We start from the raw sequence: 22,059 nt of genomic DNA, 5'->3' as shown, positions 1-22,059 counted from the left end.
TGCCTTTACCTATTGCTTCCATACCCGTTACGATGTCTGCTGCCTGTCCTGACTTCTGCCTTTCTATCCGACCGCCTCTACCCGCTGGGCCAAGCGTTGCCTGGGTTCCAAGCACCATCTCCCAGATGACACCGAGGATCCACAAACAAACCGAAGAGAACCGTTATAGCTGCAAGCAGAAGTAATCTGAAATAAGGTCAAGGTTAAAAGAAAATGTAATAACTCAGGATTACCACAAGTGAATATAAGAAAAGACAAATATATACAACATTACTCAGCATTATTTACCTATAACTGGGGATTTATGGCATATTAAGGTATCCTTCCACATAGGTCTTTATGGATAAGCAGATCTTTCTTGTTGTCAAACACCTTCTCTAATTACTTACAGTAGATAATTATTATTTCTCTCAATTTGTGACTCAATAGACAATTATAGTCTGGTTCCAGTTAATTAGCAAGATAGAAAATTATTCCCAAGGGCCACCCTTCCCCCGTGGTCTCAATAATATAAAATAACACATTCAGCCCTCATCTGACAGCTTTATCTTATCTCCAGTGATTGAGGGATAAAGTATCATTAAGATAAGGAGGGAAGGGTTAATTATTTACCATCTTTCACACGCATATACAATAACCCTTCAATTACAGATGATTTGTTTTCCCGTTTACTGATGAGTTTTGCCCAGAATCCAGGATTCCCAGCGTGAGCAGTGATGGCTGAATATTTGGAATTTTTTCCTTAAAAATTGGATTTCAAAGGTAAGCAAAAAATGCATGGGTCGGGGGGCTTGGTATGTTCATATGTTCTAGGCAGATATAGCTGAGGTCAGTTTGTCATTTGGACAAATCCATCATGATACCCCTACCCCTTTGTGAGTTTCCATAGGACTGCAGGATATATTACTGGTCTTGAAGACCACATATAGATGTGAAAAAAACTGACACATATGAATAAGGTTTTATAAAACTTCATTCACTTTCATTATACTGTAAAATGGTTGCCCATTTTCTGTAAGAAATCCCCAGTGAAAATCTGCCACAAATCTGCCAAGTCTGAACAGGGTCTAGATATACTTGACTATACGTGACTAAAGATGATTGGACTGTTTCCCCACTTTTGTGAGATGTTGAGAGGTTGTTTGAAAAAAAAGAAGCATTTTATTTTGGCAGCCAATCAGGAATCTACTCTTAAGAAATGTGATGCAGTAAATAAGTCAATAAAGCCTTTTTCTGGTTCCAAATCCAGCATGGACGGTGTACAGACCTTACACAGCTAGATAGGTGAGTGCAGGAACAGCAGGAACAGTCCCTCACAATCAGTATGAGCTCCAATGTCTGGCTGCTATTCAATTATTAGGACCAGTCTAATAGCCACAACCAGTAGCCGACTTCCATGCACACGGTGTGTTACGGTTCCGTACAACCCGCAAGTTGTATGAAGCTGTAAAATGATGTCCATATAAGTGTATGAGCCCTTACTGTACCTCCAAATACCTTAGATGTCATATGGAGGCTTACAGAAATTATTGGATTCTGCATGTACCGAGGTATAAAAAAACATTGCTTCTAGGAAAAAATACTGTAGTGTATGGTACCCAACAGAGCTTTACAGCAGCACATGGAGGCTGTGCAGCTCTGTACTAGGAAGATATACGCCATACGTGCAGTACTGTAAAAGCTCTGAACCATAAATCAGAGGAACATCCAGCCCATTGGTCTTGGTGGAGGATGGAAAATAGGTGAAATTTATTGATCACTGGATCCTGTGTGGACAAAAGCCACACGTTCTCTGGAGAACCACAAGTCTAAGCGTGAGTGCCACTTTGGTTCACACATTCTATTCCCATTTTATCATAGGTTATCCAAAATAAGGTGCAGGAGGAATGGAGTAGCACATGACCGCAAGAACAGACTACACACAAGGTTTGTTTGTTATTATGGAGACACATGAGTCTGCATAGAAGCTGTAGACACAAAACGGTAGAAGATTTTTAATCGAGACTATGAAGTTGCTTCATTTTTTAATTGTAGATGTAACGGAACAATAAAAAAAACTTTCAAATAAGATATAAATGTGATTACATTGATTTGTGGTTATAAGTTGCCATTTGTTATTAGATAGATGAAGCATTTTAATGACAAAGGTCTTTATTTTTTGAGCGGTGAGGCAGAGATGGGTGATCGAAGAGTTCTTTTTGGCTCATTGGATACCTCTTTTGTACTAAAATAGTCATTGTGTATGGGAAGCTGATTTTCTTCTCTTGGAATATCATCAACTGTAGCTACATGTGCCATGAGCCTCTACCGAGGACTCCCGTCTATTCTCAGTGATATTTAAGAAGATAAATGCACTAGTGGAAGACCAGAGTGGAGAGACAATGATGAGCCCGTCCTGTTACCACTGTGTTTGTCTTTACAGAGTCCTATATATATACATATGGCAAAGTATCTCCACAACATGGCCGGAAACCAGACTGAGGAGGGGCAGTTACAACTTCTTGGATTTTCAGAGCTTCATAGGTTTCAGATTCTTGTGTTTGTGATTTTGACTATTGTTTATACGGCAACCGTGGCAGGAAATACTCTCATCATTGCCTTGATACACTATAGTAATCCCCTCCACTGTCCTATGTATTTCTTCCTTTCTCATCTCTCGGCCTGTGACATCTTAATCAGCACCAATGTGTTACCCAACGCTCTACACATTCTACTAAATGGTGTTGTCTACATGTCCGTCCATAACTGTTTTACACAGTTGTATTTCTTTGGTGCTTCTGCTGTCATAGAGTGTTGTCTTCTCAGCGTGATGTCCTATGACCGATATTTGGCCATATGTGACCCTTTGCGCTATTCTTCCATCATGACCTATAGACTTTCTTATTACTTGGCTTCTTGGTCTTGGACGATGGGTCTTGGGGTAGCATTGATAACCTACTCCCTTTTACTGAAGATTGAGTTCTGCGGACCATTCATCATTGACCATTTATTTTGTGATTTGCCTCCTTTGTTGAAGATTTCCTGTTCGGATTCATCATTTATAGAGATTGCAGTTTTACTGGTGGCCATTATTATTGCGCTGCTACAGTTAATATTTGTCATCACTAGTTATGGTTTCATCTTTAACTCCATCCTCCGAATTTCCACTGCCGTTGGAAGAAATAAAGCCTTCTCCACCTGCAGTGCACACCTGTCAGTTGTGTGTACATATTATGTATCACTTATTTCCATTAACATAGTTCCATCAGAAGATTTTTCCTTCAATCTGAAAAAAAGTTTTATCTCTCCTGAACACTGTGGTTACTCCATTTTTTAACCCTATCATATACAGCCTAAGGAACAAAGACATACAAAAGGCAATTTATCAATTCATTTTTAGGAGAAAAAAATTAAAAAACAGGTGGTAGTGCGGCTCACCATAAAGTCTTGACATATACATTTTTATTGTATACTACCATTTTTGTTGATGTTTAAGCTACTTATAGTATGACAGATGTAGCCATGCTAAGTTTATCAATCAGAGGCATAAGTCAAATTTATTACCCCATAGTAATGTGAGGAATGGATGCCATACTTTGCTGACATTGAGGCTGGGTTCACACGACCATGTTACGTCCGTAATGGACGGAACGTATTTCGGCCGGAAGACCCGGACCGGACACACTGTACGATGCTAGGAGTCCCTGCCTCTCCGTGGAACTACTGTCCCGTACTGAAAACATGATTACAGTACGGGACAGTTGTCCTGCAGCTAGGCAGGGACTCCTAGCATTGTACATAACTATGATGCTAGGAGCCCGGCTCCCTGCACTGTGTTCGGTCCGGGTCTTCCGGCCGAAATACGTTCCATCCATTACAGATGTAACATGGTCGTGTGAACCCAGCCTAAACTGAACTCTAGTGATGCAGGCAGCAACAGAGACAACCCCTGTCTACTGAAACCGGTACCGGGCAAACAGCGGGTTTTCTCTATGGCCACACACTGTAGTAGTATCACATGGCGGCCATTAAGATGAATGACTATTCATGTAACACGTGGACGACTTCAGTCTGCCAAAACAGGCTAGGCTGATGAAGTGGTTAACAGCAATTTTCACGGTGCTCTACGTTTGTTGTGTGTTAATATCTAAATTCCTGTTGGTTTAGGGTGCTGACAAGTGGTGGATGATATTATGCAGCAAGTGAGCAGGCAGTTCTTGAAGTTGATTAGTTGGAAGCAGAAAAAATGATAAAGCTTATAGAGTTAAGCGATTCTAAAAAGGGCCCAAATTGTGATGTCTAGACAACTGGGTCAGAGCATCTCCAAAACGTCCAGATTGTTCCCGGTATGCAGTGGTTAGTACCTACCAATGTGGTCCAAGGAAGGACAAATGGTGACCGGTGACAGGGTCATGGTTTCCCAAGGCTCATTGATGGGCATGTGGAGAGAAGACTAGCCCCTCTGGACTGATCCCATAGAAGAGCTACTGTGACATAAATTGTTGAAATAGTTAATCCTTGCTATAATAAAAAGGTGTCGGATCACACAGTGCAGTGGGGCTTGCCATGGAGCTGTGTAGTCACGTAGTACAAAATATAAGGCAGGTAATTTTAATGTCATGGCTGATCGGTTTAGAGTTAAATGTTAAAATTCTGTCAGCCTGTTCGATGTATTGAAATATTTTTTATGTATTTTTCATGATACCTGGGGCTTTATTTTGACCCAGTTTTTTCTTATTTATTATTGTCTTTTTTTCCATTATTAAAAGGTAAAATATCCAAAAAAGTGTATTTCTTCCACATCTTAATTTGTAATAGCAAAATGTTTTACTAAACCAAAACCATTTTTATATAGGACAATTTTGCATCATGGGGCAGGGCTACAGCTTTGTTTAGGGGTGTCAGAAGCATTTTTTTTAGGCTTCGTTTACATCAGCGTCAGGGCTCTGTTCCGACGTTCTGTCTGAGCTTTCCGTCAGAACGGAGCTCTGACTGACACAAACTGAAACCAAAGTTTTCCGTTTCCATCACCATTGATTTCAATGGTGATGTATCCGGTGCCAATGGTTTCAGTTTGTCTCCGTTGTGCAAGGTTAGCGTAGTCGACTATGGTATTCATCTTGTCAAAACAATTGCACCCATACACAACGGAGACAAACTGAAACCCGTTTCTGATACTTACGCCTTTTCACGACGCTCCATCAGAATAAAGCTGCACCTCCGGGAGCAGTCAACACTCCCTGTTCTCAGCTGCCAGAGGTAGCTGAGAAGTTGGGGCAGCGTTGCTGGAGCAGGCGGATTGAAATCCGGTCGTTTAACCCCTTAGATGCGGCGCTCAATAGCGCCGCATCTAAGCGCCGCAATAGCTCAATAAATTTCAAGGTTCTGCGACGCGTGCTTGATCCACAACTGCCTCATCAGCAACACCTGTTTTTATGTATTTTTAGACCGGTTTTTGCTGAAAAACCACCGATGAATGTAAAATAAGTGCAGTATCATTTTCACTGTGTTTTTTCACAGATCCATCTGAAAACAGATTTGACACAGATTTGAAACTGAACCGTGGGTCCGATAGACGCAAGCTAGGCATCGATTCGTTCAACTTGCAGAGCCGAACAATACGACACTTGACTCAGTCATCTTTTCTAAAAGGCTACCCCTCTTTTGCCCAATAAACATGGTGGAATTCCCTTATTTTTATTAAAAAATTAATATCTCAAAGACTAACCGTTGAATATTCCTTATATTTATTACACATGTAGCCCTTGACACTCTTACCTATCCTAAATAAATTTCATGGTACTGTGACGCGCGCTTGGCCCACAAAAGCCTCATCAGCAATGCCTGTTTTTACGCATGTTTAGAGCGGTTTTTGTGAAACACCGCCGATGAATGTAAAATAAGTGCAGTATCGATTTCACTGTATTTTTTCACAGATCCATCTGAAAACAGATTTGACACCGTATTATCACACAAGAAAGCTATTTAAAGCCCCTGGGCAAATATAGCACCCAGAGTGCAAGTTCCTGTGAGGGCTCAGATCACTGCTGTGAGTACCTCATCAGTCATGTATCAGTGTGTACAGTGTTTAATCACCTTTATGTGCTATCTTACTGTGAGCTCTATGTGAATCACCAGAGATCCATGAGTGAAACTGGTAGATTGCTTCAGAACTTTCATCCTGTAACCATCAAACATCAATGTACTTTCTCTACCCCCTCACTGTAAAGCCAAAGCGCTTACATAGCACCGAGAGTGCAATTTTGACATTTTGGGGTAATCACCCCAAAATGTGAGTATGCCCCCCCCAAATTCTATGTGAGGGCTCAGAACACTGCTGTGAGTCCACCCCATCAATGGTGCATCAGTGTTTTTATTTTTAACCACACAAAGTGTGTAAAGTGCCTTTACACCTGTAGAGATCCACAAAACAATGATCTCAGGAGATGCAAAAAAAAATGAATCCTGCACCTCTGGAGATGCAACAGGTCACCCGGCATCTCCAGAGATGCAGTTAAAGCATTTAATGAATAAATATCGCTTGTGCATTCATTAATTTGCATGGAAGTGCTCTTATATTGTCCTATTAGGATTATTAATATTATCATTATTAATTCAGACCCCAGACAAGACCTCAGAATAAATTCAGACTCCAAAGTTCAGACCCTAGCCCAGACTCCAAAATGAATGTAGACCTGAGACAAGATCACAAATTTAATTCAGACCCCAGACCAGACCCCCATATTTAGACTTCCCACCTCAGACCAGAGTCCGATATTTACTAAATAAGGAAAATTTAGCTTTGGGTGCTGTCGCACACAGGGTGCTGATGCCAGGCAGCGATAAGACATTGTGTTCACCGGCACCTGGAGCTGAGGAGGACCTAGAAGCAAGGAGAGGTAAGTGATGCCAGTCGTTATCTACTGGATTTAATTTGCATCACTGATCGCAATTCGTCCAACAAAAAGCAAGACCATACTTCTGCCTCAATATAAAAATAAGAAAAAGGTGAAAAGCAAAAGAAAAAAATAATTATTATTTTTGTACTTTGGATTTGTCCAGGATTAAAAAAAAAAAGACTACTTTATTTCCAGAAGCACCGCTCTTCTTATCCATGTTACTAATATGTAAACTCCTAAAGCATATCTACGTATTTAGGTCTAGGTAATGTTCAACAGAACACCCTCCCATCATTAATTAACAGACAACTCCATATATAATATGAGATATGAAAAAAAAAGAAGTCTATAGCTATCTACTTATAAAAATATAACAAATTGTATTAATCATATGACAAACAATATTTCAAGTTGATACAACAAGACAAAAGACTCCAGTATTTATACATAGTATAGCAGGAAAAGAGCAGAGCACCGGATCAGAACATATCACATCACTATAGCAGAATTATCTACATCCACATAATATATGGGCGGCTGTATGTGAATCACTACTTTTCTATTATGACCCCAAGTGACTCTATAAATACTATTCCTATTCAGGAGTTTCTATCATTGGGAAAAGAGAAATACTTGTTCAAACTATAAGCCTAAAAATTATTGAACAACAACAAAAAATATCTTTATAACTGATACAAAAAATATGTATTGGTCACCAATTTTTTTTTAAGCAAAAGTCACATTGATATCCCATCAAATAAAAAAGTCATAGCCGTTGAACTGACACATGCAAAAAAATGACTAAACTGTGTCTGGCCCTGAAGACCCAAAATATCCTGAAAGTCGGAAATGATTCAGAACTCATATTTATACCATTAGAGGCAATGGAGGCTTAAATAAGAATCTATCTTCTAACCTTCATTGTCTTACATGGTGGACATTTGGTTCTGTAATATAAAGTTTTCCTATCAGGTTATTGATGAACTTTGAAATGTTCTGGATTTCCCTCATATAATGTAATAGGATACTGCAATATGAAATGAAACAAAGAAATCAATATTTTACTGAAAATCCCAATGGCTCCACATCTCAATAAGGTGAATCCTCATAGGACTCATTTAAAATGCAAGAAAGTTACAAAATGTAAACCCCACAATTAGCCATCGTTACTTTCCTTAACGAAACAATTTAGGATTTTATTAACATGATCCCAAGACATTTCCTACAATAGACGCGTCATTATGGAATTTCACAATGCAACGTTTGTTTACGTGGAATCGTTATGAAGACAATTCTCCTTGGGTTTGGTTCATGAACTGAATCATATCAATATTTAAAAAACATTAACTATGGAAATTTAATATGTAATTAATTTGCATATGAAGAGGATATTATTGTGAATGATGTAGAATTAATACAGATAAGCAGAGCTGAACGCGTTATTGAACTGTCACTAAAACTATAACATTAAACTTAGATGGTGACCAATACAGAGGTGTAAATGTCAACTTTAGTACCTTAAAATAACCACATAACACATTGTTTAACAAAAATAAATCACAGCACCACACTTTCAAAGCCTCTAGCCTCTGGACCCGACTACTCAGCTACCCCTTTAAACCAGCCGGACCTGCCCCATTAATCCACTCCACTGACCAATCCGTAAAAGTACCCAGATCATACTATGTGTCTTACTGTGTAAGTCTTAAAGGGGTGTATGATTTAGAAAACCCATATATATATATATATATATATATATATATATATATATATATATATATATATATATATATACTGTATATAAAATACACAAGTAACAAGAAAGTTTGTTCAGCACATTCCAACAAAACAACATGTATACAGGTGCAAGAACGCCTGTGACTGAAAACAATACGTTACACAAGAAAATGGCAACAGCACACTGCGAACACAGCCACCTAAAAACTATAAATAAATATATAGGCATAGCTGCTGAATCTACTTACAATAGTGAGGCTCTTAGCGCACATTTTGATCAAATTGTGTGATCCCACCTGCCACGACAAGGAAACGTCTGTGAGGTGAGTACCTACACTGCACAAACACCCAGAACTGGGACTAAGAACTAAGAATATATATATTCTATTGCACAATTCTGAGTTAATAGAGGGGTTCCCTGCATAGACCGTCTCTCTCTCTGGAGGACCTGTCATGTCCTTCTTTACACTGACAACACAATGTCACACTGTGGACACTGTGTAATACTTCATTTCTCCTGTGGTGGCGCTGCAGGGAAGCTGAACACTTACTGTCAGGTTTCTCCATAGAATACAGCTGATCACTGAGGGTTCTAGCTGGGGAACTCTTTGTTATCAATTTAGTGTCAAGGGATCCTTCTAACAAGTAGAGATTGTCAAAACAAGAGGACCCCTTTAACTTATCAGTAGAGATGAGCAAACCGGGACAACCGAACCCGGTTTCGGTCCGAACATCTGGAAAAGTTCGGTTCGCAGCGAATCCGAACTTCACTGGGTTCAGCCGAACCCGTTTTGACCGAACCCGGTCAAAAATATTATACAAATCGGCAGCCACTTCAATCACTGATAGAGAAAAGAGGCTGCTGATTAAAAAGAAAATAAAAATAATTTCATACGTACCCGGTCGTTGTCTTGGTGACGAGTCCCTCTTCTTCCTCCAGTCCGACCTTCTTTTCTGACGCGGCAGCCTGTGATTGGCTGCAGAGGCCTCTGCAGCCTGTGATTGGCTGCAGCGCTCACATGGGCTGTATCATCATCCAGGAAGGTCGGGCCGGATGTCGAGAGGGACGCGTCACCAAGGCAACGGCCAGGAGACCGGACTGGAGGAAGCAGAAATTTCTCGGTAAGTATGAATGTCTCTTTTTTTTACAGGTTACTCTATATTGTGATCGGTAGTCACTGTCCAGGGTGCTGAAACAGTTACTGCCGATCAGTTAACTCTTTCAGCACCCTGGACAGTGACTATTTACTGACGTCGCCTAGCAACGCTGCCGTAATAACGGGTGCACACATGTAGCCACCCGTCATTACGGGTAATATATTTTATAATGGGAGCACGGCTCGGAAAAACGACCCGGCCGTGCTCATCTCCTTAAATACTCTGTGCTGCCTTAAACTCTGTGGACAGGTGAGGATCCTGTTTCTTTTAAATGCTGCTGGGGAACCCGCTCGATCCACTATATAAGGCTGTGCTACAGTGCAGCATTTAAAAGAAACAGGATCCTGACCTGTCCAAAGAGTTTAAGGCAGTATTTCAGGAGATGAGCGTGCAGATTCAGTGCTGCTGTGAACTCTGCTCTTACCATTATGTAGCTCAGTTGTACCTCTCCTCCACTCCTGTCCTCAATAACACCTTCACATGATTGGCAATTCACCACGTAATGGTAAGAGCAGAGTTCACAGCAGCACAGAGTATTTCAGGAGATGAACGTGCGGATCTTGTTTGGGGTGGTGACTTGCCATTCATGTAAAGGTGTTATTGAGGACAGGAGTGGAGGAGAGGTAACAGACTGAGGTACGTAATGGTAAGAACAGAGTTCACAGCAGCACAGAGTATTTCAGGAGATGAGCGTGCAGATTCAGTGCTGCTGTGAACTCTGCTCTTACCATTACGTAGCTCAGTCTGTTACCTCTCCTCCACTTCTGTCCTCACTAACACCTTCACATGATTGGCAAGTCACCACCCCGCACAAGATCCGCACGCTCATCTCCTGAAATACTCTGTGCTGCTGTGAACTCTGTTTTTACCATTACGTGGTGACTTGCCAATCATGAAGGTGTCATTGAGGACAGTAGTGGAGAAGAGGTAACAGACTGAGAGCTACGTAATGGTAAGAGCAGAGTTCACAGCAGCACTGAATCTGCACGCTCATCTCCTGAAATACTCTGTGCTGCCTTAAAGTCTATGGACAGGTCAGAATCCTGTTTCTTTCTCACGGGAAGGTGCCCGTGCCGTTAAAAAAATAGAACATGTTCTGTTTTTCTATTTTACTCGCCGTGCTGCTATACTTTGTAATGACAGCACGGCTCGCAAAAGCGGCCGGCTGCCCGTGGCCGGCCGTGCCCGGCCGTGCTCGTAATTACAAGTCGTAATTACGAGCACGGCCCGTAAAAAAGAAAAATATAACATGTTCTATCTTTTTAACGGCACGGGCACCTTCCCGTGTGCATGAGGCCCTGTAATGACGGGTGGCTACATGTGTGCACCCGTCATTACGGCAGCGTTGCTAGGTGACGTCAGTAAATAGTCACTGTCCAGGGTGCTGAAAGAGTTAACTGATCGGCAGTAACTGTTTCAGCACCCTGTACAGTGACTACCGATCACAATATAGAGTAACCTGTAAAAAAAAAAAGACGTTCATACTTACCGAGAACTTTCTGCTTCCTTCAGTCCAGTTTCCTGGCCGTTGCCTTGGTGACGCGTCCCTCTCGACATCCGGCCCGACATTCCTTGATGACGATGCAGCCCATGTGAGCGCTGCAGCCAATCACAGGCTGCCACGTCAGAAAAGAAGGTCGGACTGGAGGAAGAAGAGGGACTCGTCACCAAGACAACGACCAGGTACATATGAAATGCTTTTTATTTTATTTTTAATCAGCAGCCTCTTTTCTCTATCAGTGATTGATAGAGACAAGTGGCTGCCGATTTGTATAATATTTTTGACCGGGTTCGATCAAAACGGGATCGGCCAAACCCGGTGAAGTTCGGTTTCGCTGCGAACCGAACTTTTCCGGAAGTTCGGACTGAAAACGGATTTGTTTGTCCCGGTTCGCTCATCTCTAGTCTTAAGTGATGTTTATTGTATAGTTAGATGTGAGTACATGAATACAAGTATGTTCATGTTCTCTACTGATTACTGTCTTATGTGATATTTATTGTATAGTGAGATGAGAGTACAAGAATACAAGTAGGTGCATGTTCTCTACTGTTCAATGTCTTATGTGATATTTATTGTATAGTTAAATGTGAGTACAGGAAGACAAGTATGTGCATGTTCTCCACTGTTCAATGTCTTATGTGATATTTATTGTATAGTTAGATGTGAGTAAAGGAATACAAGTAGGGGCATGTTCTCTACTATTCAATCTCTTATGTGATATTCATTGTATAGTTAGTATTGAGTACATAAATACTACTATGTGCATGTTCTCTACGGATCACTGTCTTATGTTATATTTATTGTATAGTTAGATGTGAGTACAGGTATACAAGTACGTGTATGTTCTCTACTGATCACTGTCTTATGTGATATGTATTGTACAGTTAGTATTGAGTACAGGAATACAAGTATGTGCATGTTCTCTACTATTCAATGTCTTATGTGATATTTATTTTATAGCAAGTATTGAGTACATGAATACAAGTATGTGTATGTTCTCTACTGATCACTGTCTTATATGATATTTATTGTATAGTTAGTATTGAGTACAGGACTACAAGTATGTGCATGTTCTCTACTGATCACTGTCTTATGTGATATTTATTGAATAGTAAGATATGAGTACAGGAATACAAGCATGTGCATGTCCTCTACTGATCACTGGCTTATGTGATATTTATTGTATAGTTAGATTTGTGTACAGGAATACAAGTACGGCATGTTCTCTTCTGATACTGAAACTCAATTCTCTGAATTGGAAAAGGAGATACTGGAAGCTAAATCAAAGAAATTCTCTAGTAATGTTGGGGATTTTCAGCATAATAGAGTGTACAGATGGAGGAGAAATCATATGCTAGGTGGTCTTAGCTGCACTCTGTCAATATCATCGGTCTCCTCTTTAAATAAGACAGAAAAGAAATGCCTTAGATCCAACCAAACTTTTGGCACTCGATCTAAAAGGAAGCTTACACAGAGGCAGGTGGCCAATAAAATGAAACCTGATATACAAGACCATACCAGTCTCCTGATGGTAATCTGCACACACTTTCTCAGCAACTGATTTGGAGGTAATAGAAAGGGGCCTCACATTTTCACCAAGTGCTCGTTTTGATATTTTCTCCACAGTGAAGGACCTATACATCTTTGGCCGTTCACTGATATACAAAAAATGGTTTCATAACCCCACTCATATCAATTTATTTCCCACTCTTGAGGAACAACAATCTTTGGGGGTTCTTGAGGATCTCCTTGATAAGCACAACAACGATGCTTCAGGTAAAATTCCATCATGTATACGAACTAAATCTAAGAAATTTCCTGCTCTTAGCTTCTGTCCTGCGGTGGATTTATTTGTCGAATCAGTTACCCTGGAACTTGGCAACATTCCGATCAGTATTAAACACGACAATCTAACTCCATCGCAGCAACAGAGTCTGAACAGGCTACAAAAAAATTAAAAACTTTGTTTTCAAGGCTGCGGATAAAGGCGGTAATGTGGTAGTGTAGCCTTGTCACATGTAAATAGTCACTGTCCAGGGTGCTGAAAGAGTTAACTGATCGGCAGTAACTGTTTCAGCACCCTGGACAGTGACTACCGATCACAATATAGATTCACCTGTAAAAAAAAGACTTCATATTTACCGAGAACTTTCTGCTTCCTTCAGTCCAGTTTCCTGGCCGTTGCCTTGGTGACGCGTCCCTCTCGACATCCGGCCCGACATTCCTTGATGACGATGCAGCCCATGTGAGCGCTGTAGCCAATCACAGGCTGCCACGTCAGAAAAGAAGGTCGGACTAGAGGAAGAAGAGGGACTCGTCACCAAGACAACGACCAGGTACGTATGAAATGCTTTTTATTTTATTTTTAATCAGCAGCCTCTTTTCTCTATCAGTGATTGATAGAGACAAGTGGCTGCCGATTTGTATAATATTTTTGACCGGGTTCGGTCAAAACGTGATCGGCCGAACCCGGTGAAGTTCGGTTTCGCGGCGAACCGTACTTTTCCGGAAGTTCGGACTGAAACCAGATTCGGTTGTCCCGGTTTGATCATCTCTAGTCTTAAGTGATATTTATTGTATAGTTAGATGTGAGTACAGGAATACAAGCATGAGCATGTCCTCTACTGATCACTGTCTCATGTGATATTTATTGTATACTTAGATGTGAGTACAGGAATACAAGTATATGTATGTTCTCTACTGATCATTGTCTCATGTGATATTTATTTTATAGTTAGATGTGAGTACAGGAATACAAGTAGGTGCATGTTCTCTACTGATCATTGTCTCATGTGATATTTATTTTATAGCAAGTATTGAGTACATGAATACAAGAATTTGTATGTTCTCTACTGATCACTGTCTTATGTGATATGTATGGTATAGTTAGATGTGAGTACAAGAATACAAGTATGTGCATGTTCTCTACTGATCACTGTTTTATGTAATATTTATTATATAGTTAGATGTGAGTAAATGAATACAAGTAGGTGCATGTTCTCTACTATTCAATGTCTTATGTGATATTTATTGTATAGCAAGTATTGAGTACATGAATACAACTATGTGCATGTTCTCTACTGATCACTGTTTTATGTGATATTTATTGTATAGTTAGATGTGAGTACAGGAATACAAGCATGAGCATGTTCTCTACTGATCAATGTCTTATGTGATTTTTATTGTATAGTTAGATGTGAGTACAGGAATACAAGTATGTGCATGTTCTCTACTAATCACTGTCTTATGTGATTTTTATTGTATAGTTAGATGTGAGTACAGGAATACAAGTATGTGCATGTTCTCTACTAATCACTGTCTAATGTGATATTTATTTTATAGCAAGTATTGAGTACATGAATACAACTATGTGCATGTTCTCAACTGATCACTGTCTTATGTGATATTTTTTGTATAGTTAAATGTGAGTACAGGAATACAAGTATGTGTATGTTCTCTACTGATCACTGTCTTATGTGATATTTATTGTAAAGTTAGATGTGAGTACAGGTATACAAGTATGTGTATGTTCTCTACTGATCACTGTCTTATGTGATATTTTTTGTATAGTTAGATGTGAAGTCGGGAAATTCAAGTATATGTATGTTCTCTACTGATCACAGTCTTATGTAATATTTATTTTATAGCAAGTATTGAGTACATGAATACAAAAATGTGCATATTCTCTAGTAATCACTGTCTTATGTGATATTTATTGTATCGTTAGATGTGAGAACGGGAATACAAGTATGTGCATGTTCTCCACTGGTCACTGTCTTATGTGATATGTATTGTATAGTGAGATGTGAGCACAATAATACAAGTAGGTGCATGTTCTCTACTAATCAATGTCTTATGTGATATTTATTGTATAGTTAAATGTGAGTACAGGTATACAAGTATGTGTATGTTCTCTACTGATCACTGTTTTATGTCATATTTATTGTATAGTTAGATGTGAGTAAAGGAATACAAGTAGGTGCATGTTCTCTACTATTCAAAGTCTTATGTGATATGTATTGTACAGAAAGTATTGAGTACATAAATACTACTATGTGCATGTTCTCTACGGATGACTGTCTTATGTTATATTTATTGTATAGTTAGATGTGAGTACAGGAATACAAGTATATGTATGTTCTCTACTGATCACTGTCTTATGTGATTTTTTTGTGTATTAAGATGTGAGTACAGGAATTCAAGTATGTGCATGTTCTCTACTGATCACTTTTTTATGTAATATTTATTGTATAGTTAGATGTGAGTAAAGATATACAAGTAGGTGCATGTTCTCTACTGATCACTGTCTTATGTGATATTTATTGTATAGTTAGATGTGAGTACAGGAATACAAATATGTGTATGTTCTCTACTCATCATTGTCTCATGTGATATTTATTTTATAGCAATTATTGAGTACATGAATACAAGAATTTGTATGTTCTCTACTGATCACTGTCTTATGTGATATGTATTGTATAGTTAGATGTGAGTACAAGAATACAAGTATTTGTATGTCCTCTACTGATCACTATCGTATGTGATATTTTTATGTATTAAGATGTGAGTACAGGAATTCAAGTATGTGTATGTCCTCTACTGATCACTGTTTTATGTAATATTTATTGTATAGTTAGATGTAAGTAAAGGAATACAAGTAGGTGCATGTTCTCTACTGTTCAATGCCTTATGTGATTTTTAGTGTATAGTTAGATGTGAGTACAGGAATACAAGAATGTGTATGTTCTCTACTGATCACTGTCTCATGTGATATTTATTTTATAGCAAGTATTGAGTACATGAATACAAGTATGTGCATGTTCTCTACTGATCACTGTCTAATGTGATATTTATTGTATAGTTAGATGTGAGAACGGGAATACAAGTATGTGCATGTTCTCTACTGATCACTGTCTTATGTGATATGTATTGTATAGTTAGATGTGAGAACAAGAATACAAGTAGGTGCATGTTCTCTACTGTTCAATGTCTTATGTGATATTTATTGTATAGTTAAATGTGAGTACAGGAAGACAAGTATGTGCATGTTCTCTACTGATCACTGTCTTATGTGATATTTATTGTATAGTTAGATGTGAGTACAGGAATACAAGTATGTGTATGTTCTCTACTGATCACTGTCTCATGTGATATTTATTGTATAGTTAGATGTGAGTAAAGAAATACAAGTAGGTGCATGCTCTCTACTGTTCAATGTCTTAAGTGATATTTATTGTATACTTAGATGTGAGTACAGGAATACAAGTATGTGTATGTTCTCTACTGATCACTGTCTTATGTGATATTTATTTTATAGCAAGTATTGAGTACATGAATACAAGAATTTGTATGTTCTCTACTGATCACTGTCTTATGTGATATGTATTGTATAGTTAGATGTGTGTACAAGAATACAAGTAGGTGCATGTTCTCTACTGATGACTGTTTTATGTAATATTTATTATATAGTTAGATGTGAGTAAATGAATACAAGTAGGTGCATGTTCTCTACTATTCAATGTCTTATGTGATATTTATTGTATAGCAAGTATTGAGTACATGAATAAAACTATGTGCATGTTCTCTACTGATCACTGTCTTATGTGATATTTATTGTATAGTTAGATATGAGTGCAGGAATACAAGTATGTGTATTTTCTCTACTGATCACTGTCTTATGTGATATTTATTTTATAGCAAGTATTGAGTACATGAATACAAGTATGTATATGTTCTCTACTGATCACTGGCTTATGTGATATTTATTGTATAGTTAGTATTGAGTACAGGACTACAAGCATGTGCATGTTCTCTACTGATCACTGTCTTATGTGATATTTATTGAATAGTAAGATATGAGTACAGGAATACAAGCATGTGCATGTCCTCTACTGATCACTGGCTTATGTGATATTTATTATATAGTTCGATTTGTGTACAGGAATACAAGTATGGCATGTTCTCTTCTGATACTGAAACTCAATTCTCTGAATGGGAAAAGGAGATACAGGAAGCTAAATTAAAGAAATTCTCTAGTAATGTCGGGGATTTTCAGCATAATAGAGTGTACAGATGGAGGAGAAATCATATGCTAGGTGGTCTTAGCTGCACTCTGTCAATATCATCGGTCTCCTCTTTAAATAAGACAGAAAAGAAATGCCTTAGATCCAACCAAACTTTTGGCACTCGATCTAAAAGGAAGCTTACACAGAGGCAGGTGGCCAATAAAATGAAACCTGATATACAAGACCATACCAGTCGCCTGATGGTAATCTGCACACACTTTCTCAGCAACTGATTTGGAGGTAATAGAAAGGGGCCTCACATTTTCACCAAGTGCTCGTTTTGATATTTTCTCCACAGTGAAGGACCTATACATCTTTGGCCGTTCACTGATATACAAAAAATGGTTTCATAACGCCACTCATATCAATTTATTTCCCACTCTTGAGGAACAACAAACTTTGGGGGTTCTTGAGGATCTCCTTGATAAGCACAACAACGATGCTTCAGGTAAAATTCCATCATGTATACAAACTAAATCTATGAAATTTCCTGCTCTCAGCTTCTGTCCTGCGGTGGATTTATTTGTCGAATCAGTTACCCTGGAACTTGGCAACATTCCGATCAGTATTAAACACGACAATCTAACTCCATCGCAGCAACAGAGTCTGAACAGGCTACAAAAAAATGAAAAACTTTGTTTAAAGGCGGTAATGTGGTAGTGTGGCCTTGTCACATGTATGAGGCGGAATGTTTAGGCAGCTACGCAATAAACAATGTTATAAAAGACTAACTTTTAACCCACTACTGTCCTTTAGGTCGGCGTTACATTAGATGCTCTCCCAGGCTGTGGAAGAAAACATTATCTCAAAAGAGCTATTTGCAGCACTTTATATTGACGAGCCAACCATTCCCACACTCTATCTGCTTCCAAAAGTTTATAAGAACGAAACAACACCCCCCCCCCAGGAAGACCCATCATATCAGGTAGTGGCAGCATCACTGAAGGTGTTTGCAAATTTGGTGATTTCCATCTTAAAGGATTAGTGGTGAACTTAACCTTTTATGTTCATGATACCGCTGATCTTCTACAAAAGATCAGCGGTATCAGCATGGAGGAATACATGCTCCTCGTCACAATTGACGTGGAGTCTTTATACACTAGTATAAGACACCTTTATGGGATAAGGGCAACAAAATATTTCCTTTCCATGTCCAATTTGGATAAACCCCTGTGTTTGTCTATGAACAAACTGTGGGAATATGCTTTAACACATAATTTCTTTATTTTCAATGGACACTTCTACCTATAGCTCCAGGGCACAGCAATGGGGGCAGCATGCACATATTCGTATACCAACCTGTTCCTGGGGCTGTGGGAGAGGGACCTTTTCGTAGGTGACCAGGATAATTTGATGGACCGAGTCCTGTTTTTGGCTCGGTACATCGATGACATCCTGGTCATTTGGAAGGGTACATGTTCCAAGTCGGCTGCATTCATAATAAATTTAAACAATAATGCACTGAACTTGAAGTTTACATATAAGTCCGACAGAACACATATTGATTTCTTAGACCATTAAGCTTACTAAGGACACACATGGCTTTCTACAAAGCGATGTGTATCGCAAAGAGACTTCTGTAAACTCATTACTACATTCCTCTTCTTCCCACCCTCCACAGATTATCCAGGCAGTCCCCATTGGACAATTTCTACGGATTAGGAGAATTTATTCTTCCGATACACAGTTTGAAGAACAGGCAAAGGATTTAAAAAACTGTTTCCTCAACCGTGGTTACAGCATGAGATCCATCAAAAAGGCATACCATAGGGTGAAATACACGACTAGACATGACCTTTTTCCGAAAAAAAGACAGATACACAAACACAGGTGAGGTAAATAACTAATTACCACTCAAGGTAGCCACAGATGAGGGAATTTTTAAACGCTATTGGCCCATTTTATGGACAGATCCTACACAGGAGAGATTTATCACCAGATATTCAAGCATCACAGTAAGATGCTCAAAAAACTTGAGGGACCATCTAGTGAGGAGCCACTATGGCCCCATTAAAGCGAAATATCCTTTCGGGACTAAGGGCCCCAAATGGGGCTGTAACCCCTGTGAACATTGTGTAGCATGTCCTAACATAGAAAAATAAATGACATTTGCAAATGTCTCAGGTACAAAAATATACACCATTACCCAAAAGCGGTAGTGTATTTTGCGACGTGTCTCTGTCCTAAAATCTATGTGGGCCTTACATCCAGGGAATTGAAAGTTCGAGTAAGAGAACATATATCTGACATCAAGCGAGCTCTAGAAGTGGATAATCTTGAAGCCCTGAAACCTGTAGCCCGACATTTCAGGTTACATCATTCCTGCGACCTATCTCAATTGAAGGTGAGAGGGATTGATCACATCAAATAGGGTATGAGAGGAGGGGCTGTTAAACAAAATCTGGCACAATGTAAAACCCCTTTGGCTATGGACCCTTGGGACAATGTACCCATATGGCTTGAATGAATCTTTGAGTTTCGCTCCTTTTCTATCACCATTGACTCCTAGCAGGTCCAGGTTTTTTATCCATCTCATTGTATTGTATCTTTTATATTGCTGACTACCCTCTCTTTTCCCTTCCCCTTCACAGGTTCATCTCATATTTAGCCTCAAACACATATTAACTGAGTGCACGCGTCAGGAAGGGTGTGGGAAGACATGGGATTGCGTTCAAACGAATTAACAACTATGGATTTGTCTTCTCCTGAAAAAAAAACCCTTTCCCTTCTTGTTCGCCATATATTATATGATTGATTTATGGACTGATATTTTATTGTATTAGTGATTTGGTCTGCCCTGTTCCTTCCCTTTCCCTTGTTCCCTTCTTTTCCCCTCCTCCTTCCCTCCCTTCCCCCTCCTCCTTCCCTATCTTCCCTTCCCCTTCTTTCTTCACTGGCACTCTTTCTTACGGTTATTTATTTATATGCCAACACATGCTGTTTTTATTTTTTTATTTATTTCTATATTATATTATTTTTTTACTTTATATATAAATATATTTTATGTCACTGCTATTTATGCATTTCAAAATTGGATTGTTTATATCGACAGACGAATGCACTTTTAAGTTGTATGTTTCGGCCCGGAAGCCTTTCGACCCCCAGACGAAGGCTTCCGGGCCGAAACGCGCATCGGGGTGGACGCCAGTCACACAAACCAGGAGATGGGTAAGAGTTTTTCTTACACACTGTGATGTGGATATACTTCTTGTTATTCTCTGTAACTGTGCATGGACTGTTGTCCTAGATATATTAAGTAGAGAAATGACAAAGTGTACACATCTTTGATGTATTAATCTCCCAGCACCTTGTATTTATACATATTGGCTGTTTGCATATCACCTCCTTATCATGCATTGTTACTTGACATAGGTGTGCTCAGTCTGTTAACATAGTGCTGTTTTGTGACACATGTTCTGGTTGTCCATTTTTCCTTTGTGGTTATCATCTCTATGTTTTAACATATGTGTTTATTTTAATTTGATCAATAAACTTTTACTGTTTTAAATTTACTTTTCGTGTGTCAGACTCCAAGTTATAGGTTATGTTACAGTCTATAGTTCGTATAGGGTAATTGTGGCAGCTCGGACAGTAGCAAGGCAGTCTCGGCTGGGAGTAGGCAGCAGGCAGACGTCATGCGTGGTGTAGCAGGACAGGCGTGCTATGCAGCACAGCATGACTACAGCTCAGCACGGCACTTGACAAGAATAACACGGGATACAGGATACAGGAACAGGGAACACTTTGAACAGGAAAACACTAGGAGACTATTTGCTTAGACAAACTAGGAGACGACAAACAACGCTCAGGCATTTGAGGAACGGGCTGGATCCTTCTTATAGTCCAGGGTGCTCATGGGCTAATTTAGCATCAAAGTCCTATGGGACCCGGCCGGGGTGAGTGGAAATTAGTGCTGGCAACTCCTGAGGAAGAGACGGGGGCCAGCGCTCGCCGACCCATGGCTGCGGCCGTCAGGAGGTGAGTAAACCTGACTGCCTGCAGCCATGGACATGACTGTATTCCCCCTCTTACGCCCCCTCTTCTTGGGGCCAGAGCGAGAGAGAAACTTCTTTAGAAGGGTAGGAGCATTGAGGTTCTCCTCTGGCTCCCAGCACCTCTCTATAGGTCTAGGATATGACTAGGATACGACAAACAATGCTCAAGCATTGCAGGAAGCGGCTGGACCCTTCTTATAGTCCAGGGTGCTCATGGGCTAATTTAGCATCAAAGTCCGGTGTGTGCGCTGCCCCTTTAGGAGCTGGCACGAGCGTGCACGTGCACCCTACGGGACCCATCTGAGGTCAGTGTAAGTGAGCGCTGGCATCTCCTAAGGAGGAGACTGGGGCCAGCGCTCGCCGACTCATAGCTGCGGCTGTCAGGAGGTGAGTGAACCTGACAGCCCGCAGCCATGGACATGACATTCTGTGAAAAGATAAATATAAATATAGTGTAAAATTACCCAATTTGGCTCAATATAACAATAAAATAGATATGCAATAAATATATATCACATTCTGCCTATAAATAACTGATAACAACTCGACAAAAAGTCCTAAACACATTGAGTGGGTAATCCACATTTAAGCTATGTGGAGCCAATGTGTTTAGGCGATGAATCCATCTTACTTCCCGTTGTTTTAATAGAAGTTCTCTACTGCCACCCCCCCCCCCCCCCGTTTCAATGGTGGGACATGGTCTATGATCATAAATCTAAGGCTAT

Source organism: Rhinoderma darwinii, chromosome 3 (assembly GCF_050947455.1).
Source record: "Rhinoderma darwinii isolate aRhiDar2 chromosome 3, aRhiDar2.hap1, whole genome shotgun sequence".
Lineage (NCBI taxonomy): Eukaryota > Metazoa > Chordata > Amphibia > Anura > Rhinodermatidae > Rhinoderma > Rhinoderma darwinii.
Note: the sequence above shows the minus strand (reverse complement) of the source record.